Raw genomic sequence first — 17,842 nt, 5'->3', positions numbered from 1 at the left:
GGCAAGGTTGTCCCCTCTCCCCATTGATCTTTGCCCTAGTCTTGGAACCATTGGTGGTGTGGATAAGAGGCGACCCGCTGATAAGGGGACTAAAATGGACGGAAGACTGGGAGGATAGAATCTCCCTCTATGCCGATGACATCCTCCTTTATCTGGCAAGCCCCAATTCTTCTCTATATAGAGCATATTTTTACTTTATTTAAAAAATACTCAGGATATACAATAAACTGTGACAAACGGTACAGTATGTGAACTAGGGACCACGCCTCCGGCTTTCAGATCCTCTACGGTGCAAATTACAACGGAGGGATTTCGAAACCTGGGGGTCTATGTTACCACAGACCCGGCTGTCTTCAATGACTGCAATCTGGAACCTCCTTTGCGGCGGTTGCAGGAGGATGTAAGCATTGGAGGACTCTGCCCTTGTTGTTATTGGGTAGAGCTTCCCTATATAAGATGATGGCACTCCCTGGTTTTGTTTATATTTGACAAAATACGCCCTATTTGGTACCCCCAAGAGACTTTTGCGCTGTTGAGGCGGCGATACGGATGCTTCTCTAGGATGCGTGTAGACTGGATAGGCTCAACATGAGACAGGGAGGTTTCATCAGGGCCCTCTGTGAAGGGAGACAAAACTTGTCAGTACACACCCCAACATCAACAACAATTAAAATCTGGCATATGGCGTCAGCGTCTTTAGGATGGAAAAATAGGATTACTCTAGGCACACGGTTGAGGGACTCATTATGATTTGGGCTGTTCGTACATCAACCAGGCTTTGATAAATGGGACTGCATTGGACTCTCCAGGGTGGAAGACCTATGGGCTGGAGGGAAAATTAAGCCCTTTACAGATTTTCAACGGAAATCTTCTGTTACCTTCAGATACGACATGCCCTAACAAGAGCAATCCCCACTAGTACAGCTCTCCCGGACTCCTCCCCATTGAAGGATAGACTCCTTGGTGACTACCTTAAAGACAAGGCAATATCATTGACCTACCAGAAATTGGTTTACAATTCACCCGATACCTTAGAGAAAGTCTGGGCAAAGAGGGAAGAGGACGTGGGAACGGCCTGCCTGGCATATAGGGGTTACCGATCTGAATCTGCACACAGACAGTAGCACTCTTGGTGTAACAGTCATCTCCTCATACCTTGTGCATGGAGTCCTCTTGACAGGGTTTTACATTGGACCTGGCTCCCTCCAATGCTCTCTCCTCCTCCTCACAGGGCACACTGCTTTAGGCAAGTAGCCATGTGCTTGTGCTCCAGGCTCCACAGCAGGTGGTCTTTTTTTATTGTTGCATTTACCACGCTTCTTGTCATATACAAAATCAAGTAGTGAATCGGTACATGTTAATAGGTAGCACAACAATTATACGTCAGGACTATCAGCATTGGCCGTATATCGTATAATTTACCTCCCTTCCCAATAATCCAATTACACCACTTATTCTCACTGTGTTATGCTATAATCCTCTTCAAGTGGGGAATTGGTATTGACAGGCGGACAGAGCAACCCCTTAGTTGCATTCCATTTCCCCCACTGATGAAGAGTGGCAGGAGGCACTTGCATCCCCCAGGGAGGTTGCCATATGCTCCTGATTCAAATTAGTCCAATTAAAATGTTTACACCGAACATATTACACTGCACTACACTGGCTAAAATGGGTAGAATTGAATCATCACAATGTCCGAGACACTGTGGACAGACAGGTACGTTCCTCCACTTATGGTGAGACTGCTCGAGAATACTAGAATATTGGGAAAAGATTACGGCATGTATGCTTACGGTGTGTGGGGGACAGATGGAGAAGTCACCCCAGTGGTGTTTACTAAACATCTGGGAGAAAACAGACCTAACAGCCGGAGAAAGAACCTAGGTCACATTAGGCTTTACAATGGTTAAATGCAACATTGCGAGGAAAGGGAGGGCAGATTCTGTGCCAGCATTGAGAGACTGGAAAATCGACATGGATTGGTATATGCAGGCTGAAAGGATGGTATATGGAGGAAGAGACTGCCCGCAAAAATGGACCAAAATATGGGGGAAATGGAATGCAACTAAGGCCGGCAGATGCGTAGTGAGCACCGGGGTGCCACTCCGCAGTCACCTTCCTGTAAAGCCCTGCCTACCCAGGATAGACAAAACCCTGTCTGGGATGGTGCGAACACCGCCCCGGACAGAAAACCCTTTGTCCAAGCTCTCCTCGCTGGAAGGACTCCCAGCAGCAGGAGGTCAGACTCGTGTCTGTGGTGGCAGCATCCATTTTGTGGAGCTGAGGCTTCAGTTAACTTTAACCGGGGTTCACAGTTACGTACATGTCGTGTCCCTCTAGTAGGGTGGAATGCTAACCCCGTCGCCAGCATTGGCGAGGGGTCAGTATCCCGATTCGTATGACACCTTACTCGACACTTACTTAGACCCAAACACCAACACCAGGGACGCCTTCAAAAACGCCACCCGCATACACCACCAACTTATCCGATCTGCCAAGAAAGCAGCATTCAAAGACCGACTAGACAACAACGCCCACAACAGCAAGGAACTATTCAACATCGTCAAAGAATTTACCAACCCCTCAGCCAACTCCAACGACATCACCCCCTCGCAAACCCTCTGCGACTCCCTAGCTTCGTTCTTCCACAACAAAATCGCAGACATCCACAACAGCTTCGACAACCGACCCGGAGACCAACCCACCCAACCTTCTGCAGGACCTTCACCCCCCTTGAACATCCTTAATGACTGGAACCCAATCTCCACTGGGGACACCATTCGCCTGATGAACTCCATCCATTCAGGATCCCCCTCAGACCCTTGCCCTCACCACATCTTCAACAAAGCAGACTCCATCATAGCACCACACCTCCGAGACGTCATCAACTGCTCCCTCAAATCCGGCACCTTCCCAGAAAGCTGGAAACACGCCGAACTCAGCGCCCTTCTGAAAAAACCCACAGCTGACCCCACCGAACTCAAAAACTACCGCCCCATCTCGCTCCTTCCATTCCCGGCCAAAGTCATCGAGAAAGCCGTCAACAACCAGCTCGCCGCCTTCCTCGAAACTAACAAATCCCTCGACCCCTCACAGTCCGGCTTCCGAGCCAAACACAGCACTGAGACCGCACTCATCGCAGCAACAGACGACATTCGAACTCTACTGGACAACGGAGACACAGTCGCCCTCATCCTCCTCGACCTCTCCGCAGCCTTCGACACAGTCTGCCACAGCACCCTTCTACAGCGTCTCAGAAACATCGGAATCCAAGGAATAGCACTGGAATGGATCACCTCGTTCCTCACCGGAAGAACCCAGAGAGTCCGCCTCCCACCATTCCACTCAGAGGCCACTGAAGTCATCTGCGGCGTACCACAAGGGTCCTAAATCAGTCCCACCCTCTTCAACGTATACATGAGCCCCCTCGCGGCCATCGCACGCCAACACAACCTCAACATCATCTCCTACGCTGATGACACTCAACTGATACTATCACTCACCAAAGACCCTAACACCGCCAAAACCAACCTACATGAAGGAATGAAAGATGTAGCCGAGTGGATGAAGCACAGCCGTCTGAAACTTAACTCAGACAAAACAGAAGTCCTTATCTTAGGTACCTCCCCCTCCGCCTGGGATGACTCTTGGTGGCCAGAGGCCCTTGGAAAAGCACCCATCCCGACGGACCACGCTCGGAACCTGGGCGTCATCCTGGACTCCTCACTCTCGATGAACAGACAAGTCAACACCGTTTCATCATCTTGCTTCAACATTCTACGCATGCTCAAAAAAACATTTCGCTGGATCCCCACCGAAACCAGAAAAACGGTCACCCATGCTCTGGTCACCAGCTGCCTGGACTACGGAAACACCCTATACGCCGGTATCACTGCAAAACTCCAGAAAAAACTCCAACGCATCCAGAACGCATCAGCCAGACTCATACTAGACATCCCACGTAATGACCACATCTCTAATCACCTGAAAAACCTCCACTGGCTCCCCGTCAATAAGAGGATTACTTTCCGCCTCCTAACCCACGCACACAAAGCACTTTACGAACTTGGACCCGAATGCCTCAACACACGACTCTCCTTCTACACCCCCTCCCGCCAACTACGATCCTCCAACCAAGCGCTTGCTACCGTACCTCGCATCAATAAAACCACCATGGGAGGTAGATCCTTCTCCTACCTCGCAGCTAAAACCTGGAACTCACTCCCCCCTCACCTTCGTCTCACTCAGAACCACCTAGCATTCAGAAAGCAACTTAAAACTTGGATATTCGACAAGTAACTCCCCACCCTTCTCCAAGCGCCTTGAGACCCTCCGGGTATGTAGCGCGCTATATAAATCTCTGACTTGACTTGACTTGACATGTCTTGATAACGCGATACCGAAGTTATCGATATGGTACGCGTTATCATGGAACAGCCATTGAGTCTAGGTTCCGCAAGCTGCAACCGGGCTCGGCTCGTGCCAGAGCCCAATTAACACGATTCCACGCATTCTGCCTTCAGGATTGTCAAGGTCTGCCATAGAAGTGACTGATAGGAATTCGGGTGTCCATTTTAGGGTTAGATATAGGGATACTATATCTAAAGCAAAGGGCGAGTAAGCCACCTTGCCCCAGCTGTCATGCAGCCAGTTGTGCCAGATTTAGATGGCCATCCAGGGGTGGCATAATACATGCTTCAGCCCCTGGTAGGCCCTGGGTACACAGATGCCCTGAGTTACAGGGTCTGACAAGGTGGCCCAGTACCAATTGGAAATGTACCTAAGGTACATGGAATCCATTTTAGAGAGAGAGCAGTAAGCCTGGGGTCCTGATTGGCAGGGCCCCAGGTCAACTAAGTCGGAAAACCAGCAAAACACCAGGCAAAAAGTCGGGGGTAACCATAGTCAGGTATCTACCTTCCTACAGTGGTGACATGCGCATTAAGGTTCGCGCAAGACCCGGGCCGTGACGTGAGGCCTGGTCGAGAGGACTAGCATTCCAGAACTGAGACTGAGACACCGGCTCCCCATAATTTAATTCTAGCCCCTGCCCTGCTGCATGCCTGTCCGTCCCAGCTGCCGACTGTCTGCCGCCCGCAGGTGAGTCACTGATGTTGTTTGCATTTTTGCGTTGGCCCTGGGCGACCCCTTAGTGTGTGGATTGTGAGGGATTTATTTGTGAGGTGCGGTGCCTGGGCCCTGGTGGCCGTCCCTGACTCCCGAGTCCTGGAGCCTGTGCTAGTAGTCCTACCCCTCTTGCAGGCAGCCCTTTGGTTTCTCCTGCCACGGGCTGCCACCCCAGGCTGCACTGTAACCCCATGAATAAAATAATTAATGAGCGCCGCTGTCAGAAACGGCAAACTCAGCAGTAGAATGACTTTCTGCGATTGGAAGATAGGCTGCCTACAAGTGAGTTAATAAGACTATTTTTGAATTCTTCTCTTGGTTACGGAGCCCACGCTTCCTGGACATGCGGAGCGTGCTCTTCAAATGCTATTTACTGCTCGAGTTAGTATGACGAAGAGAATTAACAATTTCTGGCAGAAAAGAGCTAGAGTTGCAGAGGTTGGTCATCTAATCTTATTTAGCATCGAGGGTGTCTGACATTGGCACTGACCTAAGTTCAACTCAATCAACTCCATTGAAGAAGAGTTTGAGAGCTGCCATTAGGCGCGAAGATTGGCTTTTTCTTCCTTACTGATTCTGCCCTGAAGTTTGGTTTAGACAGTGCGGCAAATTAAAGATACTTTATCCAATCAATATGGTAGTGCTAAGAAACTTAACCTTGTCATGGACCCTCTGGATTTCATTCAAACTGTAGTTGCCTTGCCTATGTACAAGATGAGTATCCAGAGACAATATTAATCACAAGGATACATTTTACTTTTTTACGTCTCACCTGAGACAGCGCATGCTGTCGCTTTGGCAATGTTTTGTTTAAGTGGTAAGCCCTGCCATCCATTGCTTACCACTGGTTGACTTCATTGTGACTCTTATTTGCTTTCAATCAATCAATCAATCAATCAAAGACATTTATAGAGCGCACTACTTACCCGGAGGGTCTCAAGGCGCTTGGGGGGTGGGGGTGCTGCTACTGCTCGAACAGCCAGGTCTTGAGCTTCTTCCTGAAGGAGAGGTGGTCTTGGGTCAGGCGCAGGTCGGTCGGGAGGGAGTTCCAGGTCTTGGCGGCCAGGTAGGAGAAGGACCTTCCTCCTGTTGTTGTTCTTCGGATGCGGGGGACGGCGGCGAGGGAGTGACTGGCTGATCGGAGATGGCGTTTGGGAGCGTAGAAGTTGATGCGGTTGTTGAGGTAGCTCGGGCCTTGATCGTGTAGGGCTTTGTGTGCGTGGGTGAGGAGACGGAAGGTGATTCTTTTGTTGACGGGGAGCCAGTGCAGGTCTTTCAGATGTCCGGAGATGTGGCTGTGTCGTGGGATGTCGAGGATGAGTCTGGCTGAGGCGTTCTGGATCCGCTGGAGTCTCTTCTGGAGCTTGGCGGTGGTTCCGGCGTAGAGGGCGTTGCCGTAGTCCAGTCGGCTGGTGACGAGGGCCTGGGTGACCGTCTTCCTGGTCTCGGAGGGGATCCACCGGAAGATCTTCCGTAGCATGCGCAGGATGTTGAAGCATGACGAGGAGACGGCGTTGACTTGTCTGGTCATGGTGAGGGAGGAGTCCAGGATGAAGCCCAGGTTGCGTGCGTGGTCTGTCGGTTTGGGTGCGGTGCCCAGGGCCACCAGGAGTCGTCCCAGGCGGAGGGCGAGGAGCCCAGGATGAGGACTTCCGTCTTGTCTGAGTTCAGTTTGAGGCGGCTGGTCGTCATCCACTCGGCTACGTCTTTCATCCCTTCGTGAAGGTTGGCTCTGGCGGCGGTGGGGTCGTTTGTCAGAGAGAGGATCAGCTGGGTGTCGTCAGCGTAGGAGATGATGTTGAGGTTGTGTTGGCGTGCGATGGCCGCGAGGGGGCTCATGTAGACGTTGAAGAGGGTGGGGTTCAGCGAGGATCCTTGAGGGACGCCGCAGATGACTTCGGTGGCCTCTGACTTGTACGGTGGTAGACGGACTCTCTGTGTTCTTCCGTCGAGGAAGGAGATGATCCATTCCAGTGCCTTCTCCTGGATTCCGACGTTGCTGAGGTGCTGCACTAGGGTGCGGTGGCAGACAGTGTCGAATGCCGCGGAGAGGTCTAGGAGGATGAGGGCCGCTGTTTCTCCGTTGTCCATCAGGGCTCGGATGTCATCGGTGGCAGCGATGAGGGCGGTCTCGGTGCTGTGGTTGGCTCGGAAGCCAGACTGTGAGGGGTCGAGGGATCCATTTGTCTCGAGGAAGGCGGCCAGCTGCTTGTTGACGGTCTTCTCGATGACTTTGGCTGGGAACGGGAGGAGCGAGATGGGGCGGTAATTCTTGAGTTCAGTGGGGTCCGGTGTTGGTTTCTTTAGAAGAGCGCTGAGTTTGGCGTGCTTCCAGCTCTCAGGGAAGGTGGCGGTGTCGAAGGAGGTGTTGATGATGTCCCACAGGTGGGGTGCGATGACAGCGTCGGCCTTGTTGAAGACGTGGTGAGGGCAGGGGTCGGTCGGAGATCCGGAGTGGATGGAGTTCATCATGCGGACGGTGTCTTCGGTGCTGATCGGGGTCCAGGCGCGGAGGGTGGTGGTGGGGGGCGGTGGTTCGGTCGTGGCGTGCGTCGGTTGAGTGCTGAAGCTGTTGTGTATGTCCGCGATCTTGTTGTGGAAGTAGGAGGCGAGGGAATTGCAGAGGTCTTGCGATGGGGTGATGTCGTTGTTTCCGGCGTTGGGGTTGGAGAGCTCTTTCACGATGTTGAAGAGTTCCTTGCAGTTGTGTGCGTTGTTGTCCAGCCGGTCCTTGAATGCAGTTTTCTTGGTGGCGCGGATCAGTTGGTGGTGCTTCCGGGTGGCAAGCTTGAGGGTGGTCATGTTGTCCGGTGTTGGTTCCCTTCTCCAGGCTTTCTCGAGGGCTCGGCAGTTCTTCTTGGAGCTTTTGAGTTCCTCGGTGAACCATGGGGCCTTCTTGCTGCCGGGTCTGCTGGGCGGGGTCCTCAGTGGGGCGAGTTCGTACGCGCAGGTGCTGATCCACTTCGTGAGGTTGTCGGCGGCCTGGCTGGGGTTCGCTGAGCTGGCGGGAGGGTGCTGGCTCAGGGAAGCGGCGAGCTGGTCGGCTGTGATCTTGTTCCAGCTTCTTCGAGCAACCCGTTGCTGGTGGTGGTGGATCGTCGTTTTTCTGAAGGTGAAGTGGACGCAGCTGTGGTCCGTCCAGTGGAGTCCAGTGGCGTGGCTGAAGGCGATGTCTTTGCTGGATGAGAAGACGGCGTTGAGTGTGTGTCCGGCGAGGTGGGTGGGGGTGGACACCAGCTGCTTGAGTCCGAGGTTGGCGAGCAGGGTGATGTTGTTGCGGTCGTTGTTGTTCTCCAGGTGGAAGTTGAGGTCCCCCAGGAGGATGTAGTCAGCGGAGGGGAGGGCATGCGGGCTGACGAAGTCGGCGATGTCCTCGCTGTATTGTGTGCGTGGTCCCGGGGGTCGGTAGATCAGGGTGCCTCTGAGGGTGGTGTTCGGGTCGGTGCGGATCGGGAAGTGTAGGTGTTCGGCGGTAGTCAGGGTGTCGTCGGTATTGGTCGTGATGTGGATGGTGTCCCTGTGGATGATGGCGATGCCTCCTCCCGTCTGTTTGACGCGGTCTCTTCGGGTGATCTTGTATCCCTCTGGGATGGCGATGGCGATGTCGGGTGCTGAGGAGTCGTTCATCCAGGTTTCCGTGAGGAAGGCAACGTCAGGAGCTGTGGTGTCGAGGAGGTTCCAGAGTTCGATGGCGTGTCTGTGGACGGAGCGGGTGTTGAGCAGGATGCACTTGAGGTGGTTGCTGCTGGTGTTCGGCTTGGCGGGTGCTGGTGCGAGGCAGGTCCGGATGCAGGTGAACTTGCAGGCGTGGCAGCTGAAGGGTCCGTGGGTGCGTCTCGGGGTGGCTCGGTGGCATCCCGGGACTCGGCCGGAGTTGAGCGCGTTGAGGGTGGCGGCGGTGTACGTCCGGCGGGTGGGCTGGCCTCTGCGGGGGCCAGGGGTTCGGGCGCTGGGCGCGGTCCAGGCGCGGACGGGCTTACCTTTGGCGCGCCTTCGGCGCACAATCTTGTTATTCATTTGTGTATGTGGGCTTTCTTTCCGCCTCTTGTGATTGTCCCTCTACAGGAGCATGGCCCAAATTTTTGTGTCTTCCCACTGCTCGTGTAGTCGGGCACTATATTTTTCTTTTTATCTAAGCACGCGACTAGAGTGCAATTCTTTCCAGCAGTCTTCATGTGTACTCATCCACTGTGGTGCTTCAGGCTTTTTTCAGAGAGGCGCTTACTTTCTACTGAGCAGCAGCATTTGCTGCAGAGCACTAATGTCATTTTACAACTGGTATAGTTTCAGCACTTGGCCAAAGCGCCATGTTCAAAAATGGTCCCTGCACCAGTCTTTATTTCGTAATCTCCCTACTATGTCCATGAAGAGGGGGACGCTCTGAGGTAAACCTAAAAAGAAAAATATGATTTCCAGGGTGCCTCTTTAAGAGTCTTTTTTTTTATTATGAAGAGAAGGACAGGGATCTGAGTGTGATTCTTTTCAAAGAGGTGTGCATGCCATTGATTTAATCTATGCAAAGCATTTTAAGAGGAATTTGTAAAAGGGGCAGGGAGAGATTGTTCTGTAATTAAAGCTTATTAACAGTGACACTTTTTGGATATCCAACAATAGCTTAGTATTTACTGAGAAAACAGTGCATTGGAAACCAACAATATTACCAAAGATCACCAGTTATGCTGCTGGGCACAGTCGGAAAACCTTTGAGTATGTTTAATTTCGCCTACCACCACCACCTGGAACACCGCCTTAACAGCCACCAAGACCCTAGCCACACTAACCACCACAACACCCTAACCAAAACCATCACTCTAAACACCACCAACCCTTACCACCACCCTCACCACCACCATACCCTAACCACCACCACCCTAATCACCATAACCACCACCACAGCCAGGCAACCACCCCAACACCCTGCCACCACCACCCTCACCACCACCACAACCATCCCACCACCCCCACCATCCTAGCTACTGCCGCCCTACCCACCACCCTCACCATCACCTCCAATCTACCACCCCACCACTACCACCCTAACACCCTAGCACCTCTCTTGCACCACTCTAACCAGCATCACCCTATCACCACCCTCACCACCAAACCATGCAACCACCACCACGCTACCACCACCATCACTCTACCACCACCATCAACACCCTACTACCACAACGTTACCACCACCCCACCCCCCAACACCACCTTCACCACCACCACCACCCTAACTATAACCACCCTAACCAGTACCCTATCACCACTCTATCACCACTGTACCATTGGCCAACCCACCACCCTACCCACAGTCAGCTTAATGACCATCACCACCCTAACCATCACCGCCACCCTACCAACACCTTAACCACCACCCTACCAACATCACACCACTACCCTACCAACACCACCCATACCACCATTATCCACTACCACCACCCTTACCACCACCAGCTTACACCATACCACTAGGTTGATGCAATTGAATATGTATTGAAAAGTGTGCTGTAAAATTCACCATTTTTGTCTGTCGTTTTCCAACCCAGCCCCCCCCCCCCCGTCCCCCCCCACCCCATTAGCGGTTTGGCGCGCTCAAGCCGTGTGCTTCCATCCAGCCTGCAGGCGGCTCCACCGCTCTGCGACCAGACGTTTAAAGCCCATGTTTTGGGCCAAGCAGTACCACGTCACATTTAAACACAGCCACGTCTATTGGAAATGGATAACACAAAAGAATGCGTCTTGTGACCCTAGAACTGGATGTACAGACGATTCAAGGGCTTCCAAGGGGTTTATAATCCTGCAGTGCCTGTCTAAATCTAGCTGCTATGAAGTGCAGGTGCGTCATTCATGCCGAAGTAACCAGGGCCTTCCACACATTGGACACTGCGCTGCCTCACACACACTGCGCTGCCTCACACACACTGCGCTGCCTCACACACACTGCGCTGCCTCACATACACACTGCCCTCCCTCACACACACTGTGGTTCCTCACACACACTGCGCTGCCTCACACAGACACTGCGCTGCCTCACACACACACTACGCCGCCTCACACACACACTGCGCCGCCTCACACACACACGGTGCCGCCTCACACACACTGCGCCACCTCACACACACTGCGCCGCCTCACACACACACTGCGCTGCCTCACACACACACACTGCGCTGCCTCACACACACTGCGCTGCCTCATACACACACTGCCCTCCCTCACACACACACACCACGCTGCCTTACACACACACACACACCTGCGCTGCCTCACACACACACACTGCGCTGCCTCACACACACACACACTGCGCTGCCTCACACACACACACTGCGCTGCTACACACACACACTGCACTGCCTCACACACACTGCGCTGCCTCACGCACACACACACACTGCGCTGCCTCACAAACACAGTACGTAGTCACACCATGCTGTGTCACTCACACTGTCCTATCACACACACTGCGCTGTGACACACACACTGCCCTGTGACACACACACTGCACTACCTCACACACACACACTGTGCTGCATCACGCACACACTGCCCTGCTACACACTGCGCTGCTTCACACACACTGCGCTGCCTCACACACACTGAGCTGCCTCACACACTGTGCTGCCTCACACACACTGCGCTGCCTCACACACACACTGCACAGCCTCACACCACACACTGTGCAGCCTCACACACACACACACACACTGCACTGCCTCACACGCACACTACGTAGGCACACACTGCTGTGTGTCACTCACACTGTCCTATCACACACACTGCACTGTTACACACAAACTGCACTGTGAGACACACACTGCGCTGCATCACACACACTGCCCTGTTACACACTACACTGCCTCACACACACACTGTGCTGCCTCACACACGCACTGCGCTGTCTCACACACACACTGCGCTGCCACACACTGTGCTGCCACACACACTGCGCTGCCACACACACTGCGCTGCCTCACACACACTGCGCTGCCTCACACACACTGCGCTGCCTCACACACACAGTGCGCTGCTCACACACACAGTGCGCTGCCTCACACACACACTGCGCTGCCTCACACACACTGCGCTGCCTCACACACACACTGCTCTGCCTCACACACACTGCGCTGCCTCACACACACTGCGTTGCCTCACACACACAATGCGCTGCCTCACACACTGCGCTGCCTCACACACTGCGCTGCCTCACACACTGCACTGCCTCACACACTGCCCTGCCTCACACACTGCGCTGCCTCACACACTGCGCTGCCTCACACACTCTGCACCGCCACATAATTACACAGCTCTCTATGCAACATACAGTCCAAATACCACTCAGTGCCACATAATTATATGCAACATAATTACATGCACTCAATGCAACATACACTACAAATACCGCTTACTGCCACATAATTACACATCACATAATTACTCTATTGAATGCAACCCACGCTCCACACAATACCACTCAGTGCCACAAATTTACACACAACACAAATCCACTCTACTGAATACAACATACTCTCCACACAATACCACTCAATGCCACATAATTACATGCTACATAATTACACTGCACTCAATGCAACATACACTCCAAATACTACTAAGTGCCACACAATTACACACCACATAATTACACTGCACTCAATGCAACATTCACTCCAAATCTCACTCAGTGCCACATAAGTACACTCTTCTGAATGCAACACACACTCCACACAATACCACTCAGTGCCACATAATATGCTACATAATTACACTGCACTCAATGCAACATACACTCCAAACAATACCACTCAGTGCCATATAATTATATGCTACGTAATTACACTGCACTCAATGCAACATGCACTCCAAATACCACTCAGTGCCACATAATTACTCTACTGAATACAACATACACTCCCCATATTACCACTCAGTCCCACATAATTACACCCCATATAATTACTCTTCTCAATGCAACGTAAATACACTCCACATAATACCACTTAGTGCCGTATAATTACACACCTCATACTTACACTACTCAATGCTACTTAATGCAACATAAATACACTCTATCTATCGCCGTCACTCTATCTATCGCCCTCACTCTATCTATCTATTGCTTCGCCACAGCATCACTCGGCACCACCACAGCATCACTCATGGGAAATACAACATCACTAGGCGCTACCATAGCATCACTGAACGCCACAGCATCACTCGTCGCCACCACAACATCACTCAGCGCCACCACAGCATCAATCTGTGCAACCATTCAACAACTGGTTCAAATATGTTCAAGCTTTATTACAAATGTCACAAAAAGATGTTAATATTTCACTTCTGTTCTTGGATTTTCGTTACAAGAAAATACAATTAACATAATCTTCACACAAAATTTTAAGCTATTGCTATTATAAATTACAATAACTTTTATTTAAGTATTAATTATTAAAAAATGTAAAAGCCATTGTTATTTGAAATATCAATACATCTAAGTCACGTAAATTAAATACAACACATATTGCATTACAAATGCTATAGGTGTCACATTTGCGAATTTAAAACTATTGGCATTGTAAACAACAAAGCTATTAAGTTTGCTATTTTCAAAACTAACACATAAATAAAAAAATGTGTCATTTACAATACCAATAGCTCAAACTTTCCTAATGCGAGACCTATTGCATTGCAAATGCTTGTTTAATAATACATGCCATAGAACAATAATTTATAACATAAATGTACTCTGTCAAAAGGTTTAACTTTGTACACTAATCTTATGGCAAAATAAACTGGTCTACGCGTTTCAAGCTACTTCAGATCTTGGAGTTCTCTTCAGGACCTAAAATCTGTGAAAAACAGACAAAAAAAGTTCTTCAGTCTCTAGAAATGCACCAACATTACCTCCAATTGCCCCATATGGCCGTTCGCGTTCCTTTATTTTCACTAGATCATCAAATCTACCTTTCCCAGGAGATTTTCTCCTATATCAAATCAAAAAACACTAATCAAAACAATTCCACCTTTAGCCATTCGCCTATAATCCAAATAAATCAAAGGAAACTAGAATCTCTTACTTCGATCTCTCCGGGCACTTCTCTTGTCAAAGTGTGATAATTCTAGTCGAGAAATCCTACAAAAAAAAAATAATAATAATAGGCGGTAATTGATACACATCCTCAACTCACCGTTGGCTTTCGCCGTAAAGAAAAGGGGGGACGCTGCTGGGGAACGAGGACGAATGAATCCAATGGCCCTGAAATGTTCCAGATATTCCCTCAGAAGTTTGGTTTTGGGTTCAGAAAGCGCATATACCCTGCATCATGGAATAGCTGCCCCGTCCACCAGATCAATACGACAGTCATAGTCGCGATGATGGGGGTAGGACCTCTGCCATGGCTTCACAGAATACCTCCTGATACAATTCATACTAAGATGACAATTCCGTTTCCTCCTCGGCTGCTGTAGCAACCTGATATATCTGTGCTAGAGCCAATGTTTGTGAATCGTCGTTTTTCATGCAGTTAGACATGAATTTCGAGGATTGGAAGCGAGTTGTTTTCAGTCTCCAATTCATGGTTGGGTTATGTTGCCATAACCATGGCATGCCCAAAATAACCTCATATTGAGGAGCCTCAATAATGTTCAGGGTGCTATCTTCAACATGATCCTAAGGATCCCCCTTAAGGACTAGCTCTACCTCCTCGGTGTGTTCAGTAATGGGCCCTGATTTTAAAGGGGTTCCATCTACAGCTAACACTCTTTCAGGCCTGATGCTGGGTACTTGGACTAACCCCAGACGACGTACCAAACCACAGTCAATAAAATTGCCTGTGGCTCCTGAATCAATCATGGTCCACACTTGATGTTTTTGTTCTCCTGTCCTTAGAATCATGGACAACACTATGTATGTCTCAGTGGTTTTCATTTCAGTGACCGCTAAAGACGGTATTTTCCACTCCTTCTCTACCACGTCCTCCCTGCTGTTTTCCAGTGGATTGGAGTCCCTTTTCTCTGTGTTTCCCACTGACAAGATGCTACTTGTTTGCCAGAATAATATGTGTACCTTTTCTTAGGTTTCACAGTACAATCCGTCACATAGTGCCTCTTTTTCCCATAATACATGCAGAGACCTAGAGCACGGCGGTTCACTCTCTCTATTTTGGATAAAGGAGGTCTGATAGCTCCTACATCCATGGGCTCAGGACCTGACTCTTTAAAGGAAGACGAGGAACGGTTTTCATGTTACATTCCCATCTGAGTTCTCTCACTTCTTTTGAGATCACCTCCTCTCTCTGCGAGCCTATGCTCTAATCGTAACGTCAGGTTGTTTAAGTCTGTACAGGTTGTGGGTCTATCTGAGCCAACACGTCCTTCATTTCGTCCATCAACCCCTGGTAATATAAGGACATTCTTTTTTCTTTGGGCCAGGCTGTCTCGACTACTAGCCTGTTAAAGGCGGTCATATACGGAACCAGGTCTTTTTTGCCTTGATGTAACTCAAGCACTTCCCCATCTGCGCTAGGCGTGGTGGCACGACGATTAAGCACCCTCTCAAATACTCTCCTGAAAGCCGCCAAATCTGTAAGTAGTGGATCATCGTTTCTAACTAGGAGAACCGCCCAATTGGCAGCGTCCCCTGTTAGGTATGAGATGGCAAAAGCTACTCTTGATAGATTAGTGGAAAACAAAGCAGGTTTGCATGAGAAATGAAGAGTTATCTGGGTAAGGATTGTTTGGAATCTGTGTTATTCGCCTGAGTACCTTTCTGGGCTAGCCAATGGTATTTGTGGAGGAACAGTCACCTGAATTTGAGGGGTACCTGCGGAAGCATCAATGGGATTCCTGGCTTGCCTATACACCCTCTCTTTAAGTGCCGCTGTTTCCGCAAGGGAAGTAGCCAATTCCTGCTGAACTAGAACCAGAGCTTACAAGACATTGTCTAACATCGCCATTTCTGAGGATCACTCTGACCGGGAGGGGAATTAATTTGTGGGTACGTGATTCTGTCACGATAAACAAACTCCTCAGGATCAGGGCGATGCTCAAAAGGGGTCCACCACCTGACGTCCCCACACTCTGACTATATTATATACAGAGCATAAAGGCAATTAAGCGAGGGATAGGGTTAGGGTAGGGACAGCAGCGGAAAGGGAAACCTGTAATGAAATAAAGGATTAATACCATATCTCTCTGGCTACTCTCATATAAGTCTCACTAGAGTCAGAAACATACCCTAAACAAGGGTCGTCCCTGAGGTGAACCCCTCCTCTCTCTCTGGTAAGATAAATCTCTTTCCGTAGGGAAGTTATTCACACCTATATTACAAAACATATATTACACACAAGCCAACATACCATAGCTGATAATGGACACTACTATTCTCCACACATACCCTCTGTCACACATCCTATATCCCAACTGATAATGCCATCTCCAGCACCAGGAAAGGAATCTCATCACTCAAGTACAAGTCATTAAGTATATCCAAATGTTTTGAGATTTCTGTTTCCTGAAGGATCCAAATAACACAAAGGAAAATATAAACTCAGGGCTCCAAGAATAACCAGCTTGACCCAGCAATAAAGTGTTGTTATTCCGGAATAATCAGGAAAGTAAAGGTTCTCAGAGCCGGATTAGTTCTCCAGCACACTAGGGAGCTTACCATCTTTCAAATGCTACACTGGAAGTCCCAATGGAGTAGTAGTAGTTCCCAGGAAAATACAGCCGGCCGCCTCCGGCGGCGATCACCTTTTTCTTTACCGCAGCCGCGGCTCTGGAGAGATAAGAGGATGGCGGTATACAGAGGCCGACGCCTCTCAGCATTCCCACCGCAGACACAAGCGGGAAGGAAATTCACAGGAAATAAAGTGTTCACGCTCAGCCGAGCGGAAGGTATCCAATGGCACCGAAGGAGCCCGACAGCCAACAACAAAGTAATCCAGAAAGGCATTCTCGCTCAGCCGAGCGGAACGCGACCAGTGGCTCCGGAAGACCCGAAGCAAGCAACAAATCCTCCCGCGCCTCAACAGAGGAAACGGAAGATCCAAAGGGGTACACGATCAGGAACTTCAGAGCAGCGGCTCTGAAGTGAAGTAGCACAAACTCACTGCCAGAATCACGTACAACGCTCCTTGCACAGTACGTGATTATATCAGTAAGGACCCTCCCAGAAGGCCTTCTGGGAGATGTAGTACGGTATTCTTATTCTTTGCCTGCAAAGTAGGTGCAACATTTTCAGCTGCTGACACAGAATAGCATAAATTACATCGAATGTATTGCAGTTGGTGTGTGCTTTCAGATCAATGGTGTGATGTCTGTAATTAAATGTTTTGGTTTCTATGCACATTAGGCATGCCTTACACTTTGTGCATCTGTAATGGCCTACAACTTCTGGCAGGTTCCACACTGTCTGGTAGGTTCCACCTTGTTTGGCAATTTTGCAGTGTTTGTTTCTCTGCCATTTCTTCACATGAATCGGATTATTATGTAGAAATAAGGTTTTCATATAGCAGCGATTTAGGTTCACACTACCAGCCGCACTAGTTACGACTTCCCTACATATCACAATATGCCATCACCACACATGCTGGCGATTTGATCGCATGCTTGTTCTTAGAAACAAGCATTTTATATTTTCCCGCCCCCACTTGACCTCAACAACGCGGTGTGTTTTTCTTCAAATGTATTAGACTATTGCTTAGAAATGAGTTTTTCTGATAGA

General features: G+C 50.0%; 1 pseudogene across 1 annotated transcript in view; it reads right to left on the bottom strand.

The window, feature by feature from the left end:
• The window catches only part of LOC147718500 (syncytin-1-like), a 124,972-nt pseudogene extending 107,795 nt beyond the window's left edge, over positions 1–17,177 (bottom strand). The window contains exons 1-2 of the transcript XR_015309982.1: positions 16,784–17,177; positions 14,196–14,251 (exon numbers count right to left, since the gene is read on the bottom strand). The product of XR_015309982.1 is annotated as a syncytin-1-like (transcript). The remainder of the gene's footprint in view (positions 1–14,195; positions 14,252–16,783) is intronic.
• Positions 17,178–17,842: the final 665 nt, after the last annotated feature.

This window comes from Lissotriton vulgaris, chromosome 4_1 (assembly GCF_964263255.1).
Source record: "Lissotriton vulgaris chromosome 4_1, aLisVul1.2, whole genome shotgun sequence".
NCBI classification, from domain to species: Eukaryota; Metazoa; Chordata; class Amphibia; order Caudata; family Salamandridae; genus Lissotriton; species Lissotriton vulgaris.
This window is presented reverse-complemented; position numbering and strand designations above follow the sequence as displayed.